Consider the following 9,211-nt stretch of genomic DNA (forward strand, 5'->3'; position numbering starts at 1 on the left):
TTGTTTGTTCTCCTCCTCTGTTTGCTCGGTTGTCTGGATTTTCTCTGTGTAAAAGCTGTCGAGTGTTAAAGACTTCTTCTTTTTGTTATTATGCTTTCTCTTCTGAACCTCCTGATGCTGAGTAGCCATCATTAGCCCAGCAGCTTCTCAGCTTTATCCTCGGGCTCAATGTCTGTTCCCAATCTATTGGCTCCTGAGGTCTGAGTTCTGGTTTTTTCCAAGGTCAAGCCCCCTGGTGGGCCCTCTTGCTTGATCCTCTGCTGGAGGTTTCTTTACAAGTCTCAGGGCGCTGCTTCCACAGTCGTATACCCGTCTGCACTGGTTCCCCACTTAGGCTTTAGTTCCTGGCTGTGTCTGCCTCCACCCACGCCTCTACTCAGCCGGCACTCTGCACCCAGCGTCCTGCTCTGGCGCAAGCGCTCAGATTTCGCGTGCTTTTTTTGACTTAATGGGGTCCTAAGTCTTGCTGCTCTCAGGAACAGGTCCCGGAGCTGCTGATGCCTCGATGGGTGCCCCAAACTTGCCCTATTTCTTTTTAGCTGGGTTCGGAGCTATAGATGAGTGTGGAGGGGGTGGGGGTGGGGCGGTTGCTCAGCCCGCGATTGAGTGAGTGCCCTTTATAGCCTGGAAATGTCTCGATTCCACGTACCTTCCACGCTGTGCCCTGTTGTGGGGTTCCTCCGTTCGTCTGGACTTGTTTTTATGTCCCCTTGAGGAGTTTTGTATATTTCGGTCAGGAGAGGTTAAGAGCTGCTTCTTACTCTGCCGCCATCTTAACCCGGAAAGCACATTACTTTTCATATTTCATAGAAGTACAAATTGAATAATCTTTTTTTCCCCTTAGTGGAAAATATTTACAAGAAATAACTGAATGACATAGGCTATACAGTATCACCTTTGTGATATTCCTATGAAAACATATGTAAACTTTGGTTATGAAAATCAAGTTTCAAATTGCCACTACCCTAAAATGAACTAATAGTCTGGCATCATACCTCATCATTCAATTGCAACCATCTTCTCCATGGTTACAAAAGATTTCTTAATTATCTAATATAATGGACTTTTCTCAGTCCTCATCCTTGATCTCTTTGTAGTATATGACAATCTTGATGATCGTATCCTTCAAGATACTCTGTACTTTCTAGGTTTTCATGATCCAATTCCCTTCTTGTTCTCTTAGCCTGATGGACAGTCCTTCTTAATTTTCCCTGTGGAATCCTTGTACAGATCATGCCTGATAACAAGGAATATGATAAACCCCAAGTCTCTCAAAGTACTCTCATTTTCTCTTTCTCCTTTCTTTCGTATTATTGTAAACAATGGTTATCATGGTGGAAAGAAATGAAAGGATTTACTGAAAAATAAAATAGTGGAAAAAAGGTACCAATATTTTAAATTAAAAGAAATGATAAAATATTTTAAAATAAAGTCTTTACTAAAAGTGGAAATTTAAAAATAAATGAAATTTACATTTTTCCACTGCATTTTTTCCTGGATATATTCATATGATTTTTAAAAAATATCTTTCATGCTAAGCATTTCCCTAATACTGAGGCATCTTTGCATTGAAAAATTTAAATGTACTTGGTCATAAAGAAATTTTACGTATAATATTATGCACATGCAAAATATACATATAAATATCTGATTATAAATATGTATGTGTCTCTCTATATCAATATCTATATCTGGCTATAGCTATACATCTATTTCCTCCTTTTCTATATTAATTTTATATATAAATGCATATATGTACCTATACATATATATACATGCACATAAAATTTTTTCTGAAAATAAATTTATTTAGAAAAAAATTATATAGTGTGCATATCTTTGTATTTTTCCATATCTGTCTTCTCTTTCATTATATTCACATCTAGCATATATGTATCTATACAAAGATACATATTTTTATATATGCATGGCTTTATATATATTTCTGAAAATAAAACTATTTAGGAATATAATTTCTATGATTTGTAATCACTTTGTATTTATTAAAATTTAAAAACCCTTACAGGACCTTCTACCTCTAGGCCTGATTTTCATCACATTGAGTCACCTAGCTGCCTATTATTTGTTGTTTAAATGATTGAAAGCATTATTTTTGGTTCCAATTCATCCTTGAAGGTTGTTTTTTATGGGGCTATTTTTTTTTTCTGTGACCGAATGGCATAATTAATTTCATTGAGCTTACTGTGGTGCTGTTTCCCTGAACTTTGTTGAATTCTGTAACTTCTTTTGTTTTTACTTATATTTTTTATTTGTCAACTTTTTTCCAAAAGCTTTTCAAATCCCTCTATTATATATTTATTTATCACTTTTGATAATTGTGTTTGATTCTCCCTAACACATGATATAGTTGTGCTATTGTGTATGCTTATATCTAATATTGACATAATTTTGTTCAATGCTGCTTTACATCATAATATAATTTTGTCTTTATGTCCTAGTGCTTCATGATTTGAAATCAGTTTTATCTAAATTCAAGATATAGTACAGTGCAGTAAAAGAAATTCTGAACTTAGAGAATCTAAGTTAAAATCTTGGGTCTGCTCCTTACTACTTGTGAGACCTTTAGAAAGTAAGAGCTTCTTTGTTCCTCAGTTTCATCCTAATATAATACCTATGAGTAGGAATCATTGACCTTTAATGCTTCTTTCAGTATTTATACAATTATTATTATCTTACCATGTTCATTTTTTCTCTGCCTACTCATTTTCAACCTGTAAATATCTTTGTATCTTAGGCATATTTTCTGGTAGCAATATATATTCAAGTCAGATCTTTATTAATAAATAAATTCAATTCATTGGCATTCAAAGTTTTTATTTTGAAATTTTATTTTTATCAGATAAGCTATAATAACATTCTTATTAGTAAAATATATCTTCTTTTTTCCCTTGCTAGTCCAATCTCTTTATCAAATATAGATTTTTACTATGATGCCTGTTGACAGTCTTAGAGTTTAAATCCCAGGATACATAAACACACACACTCAAACTAACATTGTTACATTGATCAACTAACATTCCTATATATTCAAAGAAATCTTTAGTTTGTTTTAGTGTCTAACATGTTTCATCATCATTTATTGCTTTTTATATTATGCTTTTTCTCATTTTTCCCTAATTCTGATTCACTAACTTACTTTTAAAATCTTAAATCTTTAAATCTAAGAAAAATTTTTTTTCCTCTAATATCCCTTTTTCTGACTTTTTATTATATATTAAGAAGCATCTAGAACTCCTCCCTTCCTTTCTTCCATATTTTTCTATTTACAGCCATTTCTCCATTCCCTCCTTTTTTTCTGTTTTTAAAACTTGCCTTTCTCTACCATTTGTGAATTAGAATAGTCTTTCAAATGGTTGCCACTTGGTTACAATTTCTTTTAAAACAGATTCTAATGTGCTTTCACTTGTGCAGACCACCGACTTCTTTTACCCTTTGGTTGAAGACCCATACATGATGGGATGCATTGCCTGTGCCAATGTGCTAATTGATCTTTATGCCACGGTCATTACCGAATGTGATAATATGCTTATCACTTAGTGTCAGCCAACAGATGAATGAGGAGGAGAGAGAAAAAGTAATGCTTCTCATAATCAAAGGCTTTAGAGATGCTGCTGAGGAAGGAGGAACCTCAGTGACTGGGGGACAGGCCGTGGTAAATCCCTGGATCATAATTGGAGGTGTTGCTATTGTTGTCTGTCAACCTAATGAATTCATCATGCCAGACAGTGCAGTTCCAGGAGATGTGCTGGTATTGACCAAACCCCGAGGAACTCAAGTGGCAGTACAATGCCCACCAGTGGCTGGATAATCCAGAAAAGTGGAATAAAATAAAATTAGTGGTAACCAGAGAAGATTTAGAATTGGCCAATCAGGAAGCTCTGTTTCGTATGGCCATGCTGAATGCACACCTTTAATGCTCATGCTGCCACTGATTTCACTGGCTTTGGAATCTTGGGACATACTCAGAATCTTGCAAAGCAACAAAGAAGTCAAGTACTTTTTGTCATTCATAATCTTCCTATCATTGCCAAGATGGTTGCTTTTAGTAAAGCCAATGGGAGTTTTGGTCTTCTCCAGGGAACACCAGTGGAAACCTCTGGGAGTCTTACTGATTTGTCTACCCCGAGAACATGTAGTTCGCTTCTATGGTGAAATTAAGTCCTCCAAAGATAGAGTCACCAAGCACAGACTATTGGCATTGTGGAAAAAAGAAACCAGACATCCAGCATCATCAACAAACCAGGGATTATTGAAGTCACACCACGTGGAGCCACTGTACCCCTTCATCCCAATAATTCCCATGCTAGCTTTGAGCCTGGTTCATGAGATGGTAAAGCAGAAATCATTTGGACCTTTTAGACTTTTAGACACAATCATGGATTGTTTAAAATGACTACTCATAATTTTTGGGAAGGGGAAATTTGCAAGGAAACCTGTTTGAATGATAAAAAGTTGCCTTCTTGGGGTGACTTTTTTAATGAGCCAGTTAAGGAAAACAGCTGCTTTTGTGTTTATTTCAATGTCATAAATTATATTTTAGATGTTTTACTATCTGGATGAGTTTGGCCTTCTCTTCTATAGGAGGGAAGCATAATACTTTCATTTCCCCTTCCAGTAGCAAGATGAAGTTATTAGAGTTTGAGGTTATTTCTTGAACTAGATAATTAGAGAGATTGCTTGGTTAATTATATTCATACATAAGAAATTGGATTATTTATTGAAGGTGAAGGACAAATTGGAAAGAACTTGAGATCATAAGCAAATAAGCTTGGAAATTTCAAAGATCTTTAAACCTGTAATGGTAGGATGGTGTTATCTGGAATTATTAATTGGATTTTTTTTTCCCTTTGAAGTGTTGGCTCTTTCCCACCCTGTCCAAGAAGTGAGCAGCTTGTCTAAAGGTTGGGAAGTAATGACCTGAAGCCATTCTGCTAACCACAAGCCTTGTCTCTATTTATGATGCTTCTTCCATAAAACCCTATTAAGGGCTGGAAGAGGTTGAGCAAAACCTCAGAGCCTAGGCCTCGGTGTCACTAAAACATATAATCTTAATTCCTGGTCACTCAGCTAATAAAAAGTTAATTTTTAGATAACAACAAGTAAATAAAATCTAGATAAACTATATTCTCAGCATTTCTTTTATCTATCAGTGTAGCAACTGTATCAACAAGGAAATGAGGTAGTTTGGTATGACCTGCTCTTGGAAATGTTATCGATGGTTTTCTGTGATCAATGCAGCCTTTTCTGGTATTTATGATTGATTCATTTGTTAGTACATTCTATTTTGATAGATATAAAAGTTAATCTTTCTTGCCTATATAGTTTTGTTTGTTGAAAATCAGCATATTACCACCCTTCTCCAAGTGTGGGACACTCCTAATTCTGAAAAAAGTTCTAGACATAGAAGAAACCTGGTTTCAAGTCCTACCTCTGACACTAGTCATGTGACCATGGGCAAGTTATGTAAACTCTGAACTTGTTTCCTCATCATTAAGATATATTTGTATTTCCCTCATTTGTTTCCTTCAGAGTTGTTATGAGGTTCAAATGAGATAATGAATGTAAAGTGCTTTGTAAACCTTAAAAGAAATATATAATTATCAACTATTATTATTTCAAATATCACTGACAGTGGTTAACTAATATTATCCTCCAAGTCTTTTAAGTGAAGGGAAGTAAACTGGAAGTAAGTTCATGTGAGGTTAGTCACTTGAGATTATTCAGACATGAGTTCTCAATATATTCTTGCTCATTTTATGTTTTTATTTTCTATAACACAGTCCCATTTGAAAGAGAAATAAAAAATTGAGTAATTTTGCCAAGGAAAAAAACAAAAAAAACAAAAATAAAAATAAAAATAAAAAAAACCAGATTCTCATGTATTTTAGTTATACAATATATTGTACAATAACTCTTGGTCTTATATATCTTCATTAATTCCCTATATATCTTTTATATAATAACTTTATTAGAAATATTTACCAAAGATTTCATAATTTCCCCTAATTACTGGGTTCACCTATTATTTTTTCTTTAAATACTTTCTTCCTGCTAAAATCTTTCAATTTGTGACCAAGAGTACTCATCAAAATTAATTTGCTTGTTTTTAAGGCATCCAAAGCAAAGTCTTTGTTGATTAAATACTAACCTATGGTGGTTTTCATAGGGTAATAAAAGGTTTCATGCTGTTACATCTGATATTTTGTTATTTTGATCCACATTCTCTAGTTTGAGCTCTTATTCCTTTAAAATAATTGGATATTGAGAGCTGTTTCACCCCTTTATAGCGTGGAAATGCCCCGATTCTGCGTACCTTCAATGCTGCGCCCTGTTGTGGGGTTCCTTCGTTCGTCTGGATTCGTTTTTATGTCCCCTTGAGGAGTCTTGTATGCATCGGTTAGGAGAGATCCAGCAGCTGCTCCTTACTCTGCCGCCATCTTAACTGGAAGTCACCCAGATGCCCTCTAAATAAATTTAATGTGATAGCTAAAATAAATATCCAATAAAATACAGAATGCAAAGCCTCATAACAAATAATTTTGAAAGATGTTAAAAAATAATCTTACTAAAATTAATTAATGTATAAACTGACCAAAAACATAACAAAACTAAAAATATATAGTTTTAAGTTTTATAAGTTACCTTACTCATATTTTCTAATTTTATTCTCAACACACATCTGTGTAATAGTTAAGATTGTACTGGGTACAAAAATATGTTGAATACCTATTATGAGCCTGGAAATGTGGTAGAAATTGGTCATAAAAGAAAAAGAAATCCTTTCTAGCAAGAAATTTATAGTTTTGTGACAAAAAATATGAAAACAATTTTATATAAATAATTTACACATATATGTGTATATGTCTGTGTGTGCAATAAATGTTGAGATTAACAGAGAGAGGAAGTATCAAGATGCTAATGCTCTTATTAATCCATCATATGAAGAAAGAAAATTATGCATAAGGAGGTTAAAATGAATTGCCTAAGTTCACATCATTAGTTACTCTCTCAAGAAGGATTTTTAACTCGGCTCTTCCTGTATCCAAGTTCAGTGCTCTATTCCCTATGCCATCTACCTTAAATAATCTGACATATAAATACCATTTCTATTAAGAGAAAAAAGAGGTTTGTATTTTCAGACTTTCTCTTTAGCCAACATTCTTGGTTATTATAATTACATGGTTTTCAGTTTTGTTTTTGCTATTATTTTCAATTATCATGTTGCAATCATCGTGTGTATTGTTTTCCTAGTTCTACTTAATTCTTTACACATAACTTTATATAAATTTTCCCATATTTAACTGAATTCCACATATTCACAATATGTTGTAGTTATTCCATATTCCATTAATATAATGGTAATATTCCATTATATCACTCCTGCCACATAATTTGTTTAGCCATTCTCCAATTGATGAATATCTTTTTGTTGCCTGTCACTTCCTCCCTCCTTACAATTTGACTATCTAATTCTGCAGCCATAATTTAAATAAACTCTGCAAATGTTTCTGCAGAAGATATATTTCATAATTCCTCTCACTTTCCAACCAAAATTATACTCCCCTAACCACAATTTCCCTGTATTATAGTTTGTTATTAGAATGCAAAATTGGGCTCTCTTCTCTTTCAGCATTGTATTTGATGATTAGAAAATAATAAGGACTGAATTGAATCCTAGTTTATTCCTATATTTTTTCATTTACATGCTCAAAGATCCTGACTTAAAAATCCCAGTACAATGTATTAGAAAGTTTACCTGTTTTTCTTCAGCAAAATGATCTCCTATTACCTTAACCTGAGACATCTCCAAACAAAAATATGATTAGAAAATGAAATGGGTAAGTCAGTCATTTGGTGAGTTCATAATAACCTTTAAGTATACAATATTTGTCTTTAGTTACATAGAAAATGTAATGTGTTTTCTTCATACATTTATTTTCCTTGACAGTAATAGATTGATGGGAGCTTTTTGAATAATTTTTCAACTTGCTCCTTGCGTTGCCTTAATCATGCACAATACCCTGAAAAACAAACAGAGTGATGCAGGTGGCAAAGTGTATGTAAACACTTTGTAAAGATTTCTTGGTAATTGGAAATAATGTGTTTGTTTTCAACAAATAGCTGGAATTCAGCCTAATAGCCCATTGTTTTGAAATCAACATCATCTGTTTCTTTGAGTATGACACCATATAAGTAATATATCACCATGTTCTGTGATGATATACAGTCTGAAATTAAGATTTTTTTTAAAATTCTGTGAATGTCCTGATTTACATTCCATGCTCCCACATTGGTAATCTGTCATCACAGAACATGCTGATATATTACTTATATGGTGTCATACTCAAAGAAACATGATGTTGATGAGCATTCCCTCAATTTTGAGTTCATTGGCGCCATAAAAATAGTTGCTATAAATAGTCTTGTATAAATAATTTTTCCCCTGTTTATCTCTTTGGAATAAAGGCTTAGTATCATTGGGTCAAAGAGTTTGCAAAGATTTCTAATCCTTTGGGAATATTTCCAAATTGCTCTCCAGAATGGTTGGATACATTTAAAACTTCACTAGCAGTGCTTTCATATCTCATATCTAATTTTTCTTACACCCTCTTCAATATTTGTCATTTTTTGTGTCACATTAGCCAATCTAATCATTGTGAGGTGGGAATCAGAATTGTTTTAATTTTCATACCTCTTGTAAATAGTTGTTTAGATAATTTTATATGTCTATAGATAGCTTTGATTTCTCTTTCTAAAAACTGACTGTCAACTGGGCAGTGATTTGTATTCTAAGAAATTTAACTCAGTTCTCAATATATTTGAAAAATAAGTCTTTTATTAGAGAAACTTGTAGTAATCTCCCCCACCTCCCCTTTCTACTTCCCTTTGATTCTTGGTTGCAGTGGTTTTGTTTGTGAAAAATTTTTAATTTAATATGACAAAATTATCTATTTTACATCTGGTAATGCACTCTTTCTCTTATTTAGTCATAAATTCTTCCCTTATCAATAGATCTGCCAAGTAAACTATTCCATGTTTTCCTAATTTGCTGATAATAATTCCCTTTATATTTAATGATTTAACCATTTTGATCTTATGTTGTTATACCATGTGAGATATGGATCTATACTTAGTTTCTGACATTACTTTCCATTTTTCCTAGCAGTTTTTGTGAAATAGTGAGTTCTTT

General features: G+C 33.2%; 1 pseudogene; it reads left to right on the top strand.

The window, feature by feature from the left end:
• The window catches only part of LOC123233798, a 29,560-nt pseudogene extending 25,213 nt beyond the window's left edge, over window positions 1-4,347 (top strand).
• The last annotated feature ends 4,864 nt before the right edge of the window (window positions 4,348-9,211 follow it).

This window comes from Gracilinanus agilis, chromosome 2, assembly GCF_016433145.1.
Source record: "Gracilinanus agilis isolate LMUSP501 chromosome 2, AgileGrace, whole genome shotgun sequence".
Classification (NCBI taxonomy): domain Eukaryota; kingdom Metazoa; phylum Chordata; class Mammalia; order Didelphimorphia; family Didelphidae; genus Gracilinanus; species Gracilinanus agilis.